The sequence below is a fragment of the Bufo bufo genome, chromosome 10, assembly GCF_905171765.1.
Source record: "Bufo bufo chromosome 10, aBufBuf1.1, whole genome shotgun sequence".
NCBI lineage: Eukaryota > Metazoa > Chordata > Amphibia > Anura > Bufonidae > Bufo > Bufo bufo.
Genome location: NC_053398.1, coordinates 46913035 through 46925304, shown reverse-complemented (window position 1 = coordinate 46925304; position 12270 = coordinate 46913035). Strand labels below are relative to the sequence as shown.

Below are 12270 nucleotides of genomic sequence, written 5' to 3'. Positions count from 1 at the left end.
ATTCATTTGTAATGATGAGGACTTTTTTTTTTTTACTAAAAATGTGCTCTTTACAGCAAACATAAGTGTGATTTTGGTATGGATTTAAAAAAATAAATTAAAAATGCCACCTCCCCAAAAAATGCATAAAACACTAGTAAAACATTACATCTTTCATAGCTAAACCATGGTAAGAGCGAGAAATGTCATGACAATATGAAAATAACCTATTACAAGGATTTGCCCGAGCTTTCGGTTTTTGGTTGTAGTGCCAATAATAGAAAAAAAACTCAAGAGATGTCATTCATTGTCACATTCTGCAGCCTTGCTAAATGCACAAAAGTGTTGAAGCTACAATGACGTCAGGTAAGTGATCGTATGGATCATATCCCTCTATATCTCTAATGATTAGTATAGCATCAAGCAGTACCATATACACAGCCATTGCTTTACCTGGAAGCTTGCAGCTAGATAGTGTTTCTTCTGTAAACTCAGGACTCCACGAGCCTGTCAGTAATATACTGGAGCTGGCCCAGCCCAGGGCGAGATATTGTGACAGGGGCGACCAATAAGGCTGCATTACGTGACAGGGGAGGACTCTGCACAGGAAACAATCTGCGATAGGACTGGTGCTGAGAGAGTGAGAGCTGGAGGGGCAGGGGCATAAGGAATAACAGCAGCACAAGGGAGGCGAAGATTTGTGTACAGTCCAGGATCTCGTCCCTGGTGATCGTGTCCTCAGCACAGCTCATGCTAAGACGCTTTCGTATAATTTTGGCTATTTTCACACTCGCGTTTGGTGCGGATCCATCATGGATCTGCACAGACGGATCCGTTCAGATAATACAACCGCCTGCATCCGTTCAGAACGGATCCGTTTGTATTATCTTTAACATAGCCAAGACGGATCCGTCTTGAACACCATTGAAAGTCAATAGAGGACGGATCAGTTTTCTATTGTGCCAGTGAAAACGGATCCGTCCCCACTGACTTACATTGTGTGCCAGGACGGATCCGTTTGGCTCAGTTTCGTCAGACGGAAACCAAAACGCTGCAAGCGGGGTTTTGGTGTTCGCCTCCAAAGCGGAACGGAGACGGAACGAAGGCAAACTGATGGATTCTGAGCGGATCCTTTTCCATTCAGAATGCATTAAGGGTAAAACTGATCCGTTTTGGACCGCTTGTGAGAGCCCTGAACGGATCTCACAAACGGAAAGCCAAAACGCCAGTGTGAAAGTAGCCTTCCACGTGAGGTGACAAGAAAACACAACAGGGTGACGCTGACGGACAACTTTATCCCTGGGCAAAAATATATAAGGAGATCCGCATGGGTAACACAGCACAATGGATTCCGTAAATCCACACACTAGATTTGTCACCTGCCCCTAGTTTTGCACTGCTGTTCTATCGTATTAACCCCTTATGGCTGGGTTCACAAGTGACTGACTAGCTGCGGATTTTCTGCAGCAGAAAATCTGCAGCATTCCTTTTTATAATCTGCAGCAGAAAAAACAAACACGAAAGCGTGCCTTCACACGCTGAGGATTTTGTTGCAAAAAAAACTGCAGTTAGACACAGTTTTATTCTTTGCATTGGCAAGAGTGAAGCTCATAATATAAGGGTTCATGCACACAAACGTATTTTTGTCCACATCCGTATGTCCGTTCTGTGGCATCCACAAAAATATAGAACATGTCCTATTCTTGTCCGCATTACGGTCAAGGATAGGACTGTTCGATTATGGGCCGGATGTTCCATTTTGCAAAATGTGGAACGCACACGGCCAGTATCCGTGTTTTGCGGATCTGCAATTTGAGTACCGCAAAAATCGCTACGGACATGTGCATGAGCCCTAAATTGACAGACTGCAGATTTAAAATCTGCACCACAGATCAGCTTCTGCTATGGTTTTTTTTCTGTTGCACGTGACTGAGAATTGCTGAAAGCTCATTCACTTTGCTGATACTATACAACGCTTCAAATTTGCCGCACAAAAATCTACTACAACAAATCTGCAGCTAATCTATCACATGTGAACCCAGCCTGAAGCCTTAGGCCTTGTTCACATTTCTGTGTCCGCTTGGCGTCCGTGAAAAAATCAGTCCGTGTTTCATCTGTGAAGATGTCCGTGTTTGTTCTGTGTGTCCGTATTTTCTCTCCGTGTGTCATCCGTTTTCCACTGATACCGCAGAGCTGAAAATTATTTTTCATAGCATCACTTATAAATGGTCTGGGAAACATGGACGAAACACGGATGGCGTCTGTGTTCGGTCTGTGTTTTTTACGGACCCCTAGACAATAATTGGGGTGATGGATCCGCAAACAAGGACAAAAATAGAGCATGCTTCCGTTTTAAAATACACACATTAAAATGAATGGGTACATGTGCTGGAGAACATGGACAGCACACATCCATGAATCACTGATGTGTGAATAAGGCCTTAGGGTGCTTCCATTCTTCCTTCTATTGCAGCGAGCCGGGCCGCAGGGGCAACACATGAGTTACGGTGGGCCGATGGGGGTAGTAGTTAATTTACTCCCTGGGCCAGCAGTGTAGTGGAGGGAAGGACAGCACTAAATCCTCCGGGGCAATCTCTATTGCAGGGAACACCAGCCAGATGGTAGTTGAGGTGCTCTTGATGGTACAGGTGTTTAAGGTGCTTTGGTGGCTGGGTCCCTGTGTTCGTGATGCCAGCACCGTAAGTTGCAAATGTTGAGGGTAGTTGAAAGGATAAGGAGTCAGTTGTAGTAGAAACAGTTGAACATTTACTTAAATGAAATGTCTCAGGACCGGTGGTACAGTTCATCAGTACAGTGCACCTATATGGCATAAAGGATGATTCAGAAATTAGTTTAGCTGTAATCCTTACAACAGGTCTGGCAATTGTCAGTTGAGGAGTTTTCCTAATGCTGTTACTTTACAGGCAAGACAAAAGTTCTCTTCTTAGATAGTTCAGATTTAAGTCCAATCTCTGGGACTCAGGTACTTAATATAATGGTTTCCTTACTTTATATTGAGCAATCCAATAAGGGCGTTCTACCTCATTGCAGGCAAACTCTGTGCTACATTATTTTATGCAGGATGCTCTCCTGAAATATTCAGGTTCACTAAGGCATTTAGTGAAAAAGGACAATTCTGCGCACTAATCATCCAGTGGTGTCTAGGTACTGGTGCTTGTGAAGTCCCTTGGCTAGACTCAGCTCTAATCTTCACTAGACTTGCTTTATATTCGTACATAGACTCACTTGTCTGTGCTGGGCTGCTGTGACTACTTGGTCTGTCCTCTCCACGCTTGATCAGGGCCCAGAGGAAAGAAGGCAGCTACATATTGGGCTGAGCCTGCTCTGCTCCTCCCTACACTTGCTTCTCCTCTCTGTTTTCGTTCTACACACTTCCTCCACACTCTCCTACTACTTCCTTATTAGCACACCCCAAGTTATATATAATATGTGGCGCAAACACCACCTAGGGGCGAAATAATATAATGACACTGCCAGCCTGATCTTAGGAATTACAATACATTAAACACATTTACAGAAATGTAAGGGGACCACTTATACACACATAAGTGGGACGCTGCACTATACTTGCATTTTTTTCCTGTAGGGAAATTTATTGGAAAACCCAATAAAGCATGCTGAAATTTGAAAAAAGGCCAATAAACAGTCTTAAAATGGCTTCATAAAAGAGAGCAAGAAAATTGCGGCACTCACCAATTACTTTTCCACTCGTAGCTTTATTCCAGGTAAAATCACAGTAGATGCGGTCACAGAAGCACAAGGCAACAGCCGTTTCGCACTAAACTAAAGTGCTTTGTCAAGCCTCCCGTTACGCGGTTGAGGCGCGTAGTAAATACATTACTCACTCCCCCACGTCAAAGACACACAGGTGAGACAATCACATCTCCATGTATCTAATACAATTTAATTCAATACTAAAAACAACACAAATCCACTCAGCTTCCTTTTGTAATAAATTAAGTTTTCTATCTCCTCCTCGCATAGGTAATTTAACTACTTCTATGCCTGCACATTTGAGAACCTCTTGCTTTCCCTGATGCATGGTGTGTATATGTTCAATGAGACGTGTAGCTCCAATGCCAGTCTCAATCGATCTCCTATGCTCCCTGATGCACATACCCACGTACCTAGGACTATAACACACTGTACCAAACCCTCAGCTTTAGGGAAGAGGGAAAGAGACACCCAGCTCCTTCTACAACCGAAGGAGCTAGCTTCACCCTAGAGGCCTAGTCAAAACAGACACAGAAGGAAAAAGGGAAAAGGACTTATCTAGTGTTGGAGCAGACGATCCACCAAACTTCCAGAGCTCACACAAGGCAGAACTATAACCCACAAAGGCTATAGGGAGAGAGAGGAATAAATAGCCTCACCAATTACCTAAAGAACAACACCTGGGAGGAGGTGGGATTCTGCTCAAACCCACAACAAAACAAACTGTCAGATCGAGTCACGTGCAGCAAGTCTGACAGATCTTCTCAGAACACCCACAGGGCAGGGCGTGACAATTACACTATAAAAGTTTCCATCCCCCACATGTTCTAACAGCAGTTTCCTATGGCCAGTTTCTGCGCTTAGCAAGAATAGTCAGAAGTGGAGAGAAGTTTGAAGAACAATGTAGAGACCTAAAAATACAACTATTACAAAGAGGATATCCAACATTTATCATAGATAGGGCATATAAAAAAAGCGTACAAACAGAAACAAAATGATCTGGTATTTCAAAAGAAAAAGCAAATGAGAGGATACCTCCCGAAAGACGCTAGAGCCGTGTTCACATTTGAGTATTCCCCTATGGCCCAAGTAATTAAAAAAGCTATTCTTAATAATTGGCATATGTTACAAAGGGATGATCTCTTGAGAGATAAAACACATCATGTGCCCATTGTGAGTTTTAGACGAAGCAAAACTATAGGAGATATTGTTACCAGTAGCAACTCTGTGAGCTCTAACATGAACTGGTTGGAGAGATGGGGACCATGGGGAAACTTCAGGTGTGGACACTGCTCTATGTGTCTGTGAAGGTTCTCATTTATCCAGGTCATGGTATATCTGTAAAGAATAAATCAAGGCAACTGGACTTACTCAGAATTAAGAAACCTTGTTGGAAGAACGAGTGAAACGTTTTCAAGAAATCTACAGTAAGTCCAGTTGCCTTGATTTATTCTTTACAGATATTTCTCTATGTGTAATTTTGTACATAGAGGCACACTGATTCGCATGGGCGGCATGGATCATATAGTAAGATAGTTTATTAATTGTAAAACAACGTATGTTGTTTACGTTGTTTTCTGCCCATGGGGCCGATTTTATATAGGCAAAACTCACGGACCCTTATATGGACGCTTCAGGGAGCATAGGAGATCGATTGAGACTGGCATTGGAGCTACACGTCTCATTGAACATATACACACCATGCATCAGGGAAAGCAAGAGGTTCTTAAATGTGCAGGCATAGAAGTAGTTAAATTACCTATGCGAGGAGGAGATAGAAAACGTAATTTATTACAAAAGGAAGCTGAGTGGATTATAAAAACCAATGCCATGGCACCACTGGGTCTAAATGATAAGAACGACCTGGCTGTCTTTATATGTCTATGTCAGCCTTAAACATGCACGTTATCTTGCTGACTCCCCTGGACCTTCTAATCTTCCTTCTCTTTCTCTGTCTCTGGAGCACTTAGGGTAAAGCTGCTTTCATAGCTGGAGCTGTCACAGAGATGATGGTTCTTTAGGACATATGTGTAGTGTACGGGAGCTGTAATGCCCGTCACTACAGAAGGGTCACTTGTGTGCTGTCGTTTCCCCTTATTTATGGGGAGGTTGGTGTAAGTCATCTTCATAAAATATAATGTAATGTAATGCTATGTACTTCCCTGTTACTGTGAAATGTGCTTGTGGAGGCCAGCTAGGGGTGTCATTCCAGCTCTGAGTCACTAGAGGGAGCTAGGGAGCCCTAGGTTATATAAGGCCCAGTCAGGGAGAGGCAAAGGGTTGTTTTTAGACTGTGTTGGAGATCAGACTATGTCTGAGTTAAGTCCAGGCCAAGAGCCTGTGAAAGCAGAGCAGGCCTGGAGCTTGCGGACTAGGAGAGGGTGTTGCAGTCCCTGTAACCGGGTTCCAGATCCAAGGAGAAGGTTCCCCTCCTGAGTCCATATATGCAGAAGCAGGAACACCACGGTTAACCAGCCTGAGGAAACTGAGAGAGGCAGAGGCAAGTCTGGGAAAGCAAGAGGTACTAAAGACAGCAGAGGAGGTACTTGATAATTACAGACCCAAGGATATACGCCAGAGCTAAGGAATTGGGCCTTGGGGAATAGTTTCCATGTTCCAGGATCAGTCAGGAATAGAGTGCAAGCCGCCTGTACTGCAAGTCCTGTATTTAACCCTCTGAGATCACCTTGCTATATATTGCCTGCATTTTTGTACCGAAACCAACTGTCTTCAACGGAACTGCGCTTCCATCTATGTCCATGTATGATGACTACTTAAGATCAAGTAAAATTCAAGTTCTGTTTTATCATCACGTGGTTCCTCAGTTATTCCTGCTATCAGCAAACGGTGTGCCACCGTTACTTGGCACTGGCGTCACGAACCTTAAAGGGACCTTGCCCCAGGCACATAAAACACCTGCAACATCCAGGGCACCTCATCCAACACCAGGCCTGGTCCCTAAATACCGAGCGTGCCCCAGAGGACTTTTGTGCCAGCCTCTCCTTCACTGCTGTATGCCTGCCCAGGGTGTCCATATATAACTGTGAGTGACCCTCGCTTGCCATTGACCGTGACCTCACAATCGCATTACCCTGCAGGTCTGGCGTACCGCATAAATTGGCGTCACGAACAGGATCCGAGCATATCTGCGCCATTGTTGGATTACAAAACTGTGTGCTAAAGACTACCTTAAAGTGACAAGCCCTAATTGTTTTATTGAAAATTACTGGGCCCAAAGGACTGTTCTAAGTAGCGGTGTGAAAATAGTGTTTTATGGACTGTTTGCTGCTTGTTTAAGCCACCGCTTGCTGTCAGTGAATAGACAGCGTTTCTACTAAAGATGGCCGCTGAGTTTGCTTGAGTTTGCTGCTGCGTCATCTTCATCCTGAATTGGCGGTAAAAATTGGCGCCTTTTTGCTGAGGAGAGCGGGAAAAAGCTCCAAGTCGGCGCCACCGCCTGTCTGGACATTTGCATGTCTGCAGAAATGGACTCCGCCTCCCCCATACTGGAGTACCTGGGGGGCGGCCTTCCAATGCAGTGGGAGGATCTGTCTGAACTTATTGGCGCCACCCTGTCGCTCTCCGGAGAAGGATCGAGCATGTTGGAGAGTGAAGACTGCTCTGCTGGGATGTCCGCGCCTGATCTATTAAACCTGAAGGATATCGGTGTAGAGCCAGAGGAGGCTCCACCGGCCTACTCTCCGGGACCGGAGAGACCCACCTGCCCGCCACTGGGGAAAGAACCGGAGCACTACTACGGCTCCTGGAGAGACTTCTTTCAGCCCTCATTCAAGTGGTCAGCACTAATGGCAGAGATCCGGGAGGCCGCTATAAAGAGGAATACTAAAACTAAAATATACTATGAAGAACTGACCAAGTCCATTCACGAACGTCACACTAATACCCAACCCCGCCTGGAAAGGAGAAAGGGGTTGGTTGTGTCCTTTGATAAGACCCATGGCTACGGGTTCATACAAGACTACATTACTGGCAGAGACTTATACGTCAACCGGAGGTCTGTCAAGAGAGGTTACCTCCCTGAGCATCTGCATAACCTCCGCGAGGGAGAGGAAGTGGAATTCACCCCTGCCGAGAGTCTGCGAGGCCCATATGCTACGGCCGTGACCCGTCCCAAGAAAGAACCGGAGGACTGGGAGGCAGATGAGGACTACTCTGGCTGCGAGTGCAAACCTGTGCGCTCTCCAGAACCGGCCCATCACGCATTCCAAGAGCGGGGCTCTTTCATTGGTCCTAACGTATTTTGGCAGCCAACCGTGCTAGAGAAATGGGTGAGTCCCTATCCATTCCCCGAGCTGCCTCGCCGGGAGAAAACCATCCAAGACATGGAGAATTTGAAAGGACTCCGCGTTACCCTGGAGAATATCCGGAAGGGTAGGAGACCTGATGCGCCACCGGAACCTGCAGCGGCCGAGTCCGATGCATCTTACACTGTACCTGCGCCGGCGGCGACAGCAGAGGACAGCGATTCTGAGACCGACAGCATAGGTGACCAGATCGTCCGTCTGGAAGAGAAGTTGCGCAGGATTGCCACCGCCCGGATCCAGACGCCGCCTAAGAAGGACGAGGTAAGGGTGCCTGTCACCACCCGTAGGCCACCTTCTACTACCTCCGCTCCGTCGGTGCTCCCAAGACGGCCCTCTAACCCTGTGACTTGCTGCGCAGAGTCAGTCATTCCAGCGCCCACCGGACCGCTTGCGGCGGCGGTATCTAATCCAGCACAGCCTACAATAATCATGCCTGGACCGGTGCGGTCCCCAACTGTCCTTACCCCTAGGCCTATGGGGCCAATACCTATTAGGGGTCCCTTCATGCTGCAGCTGTCCCCTAACACTATAATGTGGGCACATCCGCCTGTGGAGGATTACTACAGGTCTTATTTGCCAGCAGAGCCGGGTAATTATGATATGCCCTTGTGAATTAGCCTGCTAGGCCTTCGATTTGTTTTGCCAAGAAATGACTTTTGAAAATTTAACCCTTTCAGGGCAGGAGTCCTTTGTTATGGTCCTTTGTTGCTGCTGCCAGTTCACCCACGGCTCAGTGGTAGTGGTCCCCCACTGAAATAATAATGTCAGCAAAGCCATGTTTGTTTCCAGGACCTCCTGCCTGCTTCCACTATCACACACCAAGTTGTGCCTGTTCCTTTGTTGCACTTTTTACCCTTAACCCCCTTTTCAGGTTGATCAGGGGTATTACAGCATTAGTTTTTATGCCATTTGAAAATGTGGGCTATCTTTCATGTGCTGTCATTTTTATTGTGCAACGGAATTCCAAGGATATGTGCCCAGTGATAGACTCAAAAGTACCTGAGCCTCTGAGATTCTTGCTCTTTTAAAGAAATGTGCCCAGAGATGGACTTCCTATGTGCGAGCCTCTGAGATATTGCTTTTATTATGGACTTATTCATTGTCATGGACTATCCTGGTTCCTTAACATCCGCTGTGCCAGGTCAGCGCCCCAGTTCCACTCACTATCCTGAGAGAAGAGAACGACGCCCCTTGTCACCACACTTCACCTTTGCCAATTGGACCTGATGTGAATGTATATGCAGATGAATTACATATATGTATGCCTGCATGTGTCTTTTTCTATTTCAGGAGAAATTCCAGTTGGGCGGGCCCTGATGGAGGCACGAGGTCGTACTCAGCTTAAAGCAGCGGGGTATGTAGTGTACGGGAGCTGTAATGCCCGTCACTACAGAAGGGTCACTTGTGTGCTGTCGTTTCCCCTTATTTATGGGGAGGTTGGTGTAAGTCATCTTCATACAATATAATGTAATGTAATGCTATGTACTTCCCTGTTACTGTGAAATGTGCGTGTGCAGGCCAGCTAGGGGTGTCATTCCAGCTCTGAGTCACTAGAGGGAGCTAGGGAGCCCTAGGTTATATAAGGCCCAGTCAGGGAGAGGCAAAGGGTTGTTTTTAGACTGTGTTGGAGATCAGACTATGTCTGAGTTAAGTCCAGGCCAAGAGCCTGTGAAAGCAGAGCAGGCCTGGAGCTTGCGGACTAGGAGAGGGTGTTGCAGTCCCTGTAACCGGGTTCCAGATCCAAGGAGAAGGTTCCCCTCCTGAGTCCATATATGCAGAAGCAGGAACACCACGGTTAACCAGCCTGAGGAAACTGAGAGAGGCAGAGGCAAGTCTGGGAAAGCAAGAGGTACTAAAGACAGCAGAGGAGGTACTTGATAATTACAGACCCAAGGATATACGCCAGAGCTAAGGAATTGGGCCTTGGGGAATAGTTTCCATGTTCCAGGATCAGTCAGGAATAGAGTGCAAGCCGCCTGTACTGCAAGTCCTGTATTTAACCCTCTGAGATCACCTTGCTATATATTGCCTGCATTTTTGTACCGAAACCAACTGTCTTCAACGGAACTGCGCTTCCATCTATGTCCATGTATAATGACTACTTAAGATCAAGTAAAATTCAAGTTCTGTTTTATCATCACGTGGTTCCTCAGTTATTCCTGCTATCAGCAAACGGTGTGCCACCGTTACTTGGCACTGGCGTCACGAACCTTAAAGGGACCTTGCCCCAGGCACATAAAACACCTGCAACATCCAGGGCACCTCATCCAACACCAGGCCTGGTCCCTAAATACCGAGCGTGCCCCAGAGGACTTTTGTGCCAGCCTCTCCTTCACTGCTGTATGCCTGCCCAGGGTGTCCATATATAACTGTGAGTGACCCTCGCTTGCCATTGACCGTGACCTCACAATCGCATTACCCTGCAGGTCTGGCGTACCGCATATGGGTCCTCTCTCTTCTTTAGATAGCATTAGACCCTTCACTGACTAGAGGCAGACACAAGTCCATCAACTAGCAACTTAAAGGGGCTGAGTCAAGGTTGTTAACTACAGTCTCTGATTTATGGTTCGGTCAGCTGTAGGCACTTCGCTTTTGTCCTGTAATTCTAGCACACTTGCTCCTTTGGGCATTGCTATGGCCGTCTGACACCCACTCTTCCTGAAAATTGGCATACAGGAAAACACATGCCTTGTGTCAACCCTAGGAGCAGGACCTGGCAATACCGCTGCTTATGGCGGTTCTTCAGACCTTTTACAAAGTCAAACTAATGGCCTAACCCAGAATATGGAGAAATCATCTGGATAGGTCATAAGTACCTGATCGGTGGGGGTCCGAAACCTGGGACCCCATGACTAACAGCTGTTTGAGTAGACACCGGTGCTCACACTAATGCTCTGGCCTTCTCTCAATTCACCAAGCGCAGAGTCGTCCATTGTATAGCGGCTGCGCTTGTTATCACAGCCCAGCCCTATTCACTTTCAATGCGGCTGAGCTCCACCTAGGCCTTGTGACCGATGAATGTGACACCATTGGCCTAGGAAAAGCTAAGAGAAGGCCACAGCGCTACTTCGAGTGCCACTGTCTTCTCAAACAGCTGGTTGGCAGGGTTCCCGGGTATCGGACCCCCACTGATCAGATACTGATGACCTATCCAGAGATTAAGTCATCAGTAAAAAAACTCTCAGAAAACCCCTTTAATAATAATATATTATCTACTTTATTTAAAAGGGGTTTTGTGGGAGGAAAATATTGATGACCTATCCTCAGGATCGATCATCAATATATGATGGGTGGGGGTCTGACTCCTGGCACTGCCGCTGATCGCCTGTTTGAAGAGGCCACTGAGGCACTTTCATGGTATAGTGGCTGTACTTGGTTTTTCACCTGAATGGGACTGAACTGCACATAGGCTGATGAATGTGACATCATATAGCCTAGAAAGAGGACTCTTCAAGCAGTTGGACTCCCACTGATCAGATAATAATGGCCTCTCCTGAAGATAGGCCATTAATATTAAACTCCTGGAAAACCCCTTTAAAATATGCAAATGATATAGGCCATAAATCGTGTGACTATCATGTGTATTAGCCCCGCTAAGGGCTTAAAGATATTTGCCTACTAACCTGAGAGCAAAAATCTTACTCCCTATGAGTTTCTAATGTTTAATTCACAGAGCCACCAGCATTAAAACGTAACCAATGTCTATGAGTTTCTAATGTCGTAAACATGTGTTTTATCCACAGGACAAAGAGTTCTTCTGGGTTCTCCAGCTACGTATGTAGATCTGACTGGTTAAAAGGTAGCAGCATGACAACACATGTGCTGCTAAAATGTGTTCATGTGTGTGTGTGGGGGAAGGTCCTTCTACACTCATGTGTGATGATGACCATAGAAGAAGGCGTCATCACATGACCTTCTATGACCATAGAAGAAGGCGTCATACCATGACCTTCTATGACCATAGAAGAAGGCGTCATCACATGACCTTCTATGACTATGACCATAGAAGAAGGCGTCATACCATATCCAGAGGCAACACATTCAGACAACAGAACTCTACACAGGCAGGAGATATGGGGATTACACTGAAAGAATGTGCACATTTACAAAGTGAAAGTTGGCAGACTAAGCTGTCTTTTTATTGACATACAGAAAAGAATACAGCTGATAATACAAACTCCCAGCAGCGTCATGCCTACTGAATTTCTTGGGTATTTCTTAGATCCCTTTT

At 46.1% G+C, this 12270-nt stretch overlaps 1 protein-coding gene and 1 long non-coding RNA gene across 4 annotated transcripts in view; one reads left to right on the top strand and one right to left on the bottom strand.

The window, feature by feature from the left end:
- Positions 1-843, bottom strand: part of IRF7 (interferon regulatory factor 7) — a 44496-nt gene extending 43653 nt beyond the window's left edge. For both annotated transcript variants that reach the window (XR_005774597.1, XM_040410416.1), the window contains exon 1: positions 433-843. The gene's annotated coding sequence lies outside the window, so the exon portion shown is untranslated. The remainder of the gene's footprint in view (positions 1-432) is intronic.
- Positions 1-11928, top strand: part of LOC120980985 — a 47807-nt gene extending 35879 nt beyond the window's left edge. The window contains exons 5-6 of one of the 2 annotated variants that reach the window (XR_005774598.1): positions 3715-3868; positions 11783-11928. This is a non-coding gene — a long non-coding RNA (uncharacterized LOC120980985). The remainder of the gene's footprint in view (positions 1-3714; positions 3869-11782) is intronic. The other variant, XR_005774599.1, reaches the window with a different exon arrangement.
- The last annotated feature ends 342 nt before the right edge of the window (positions 11929-12270 follow it).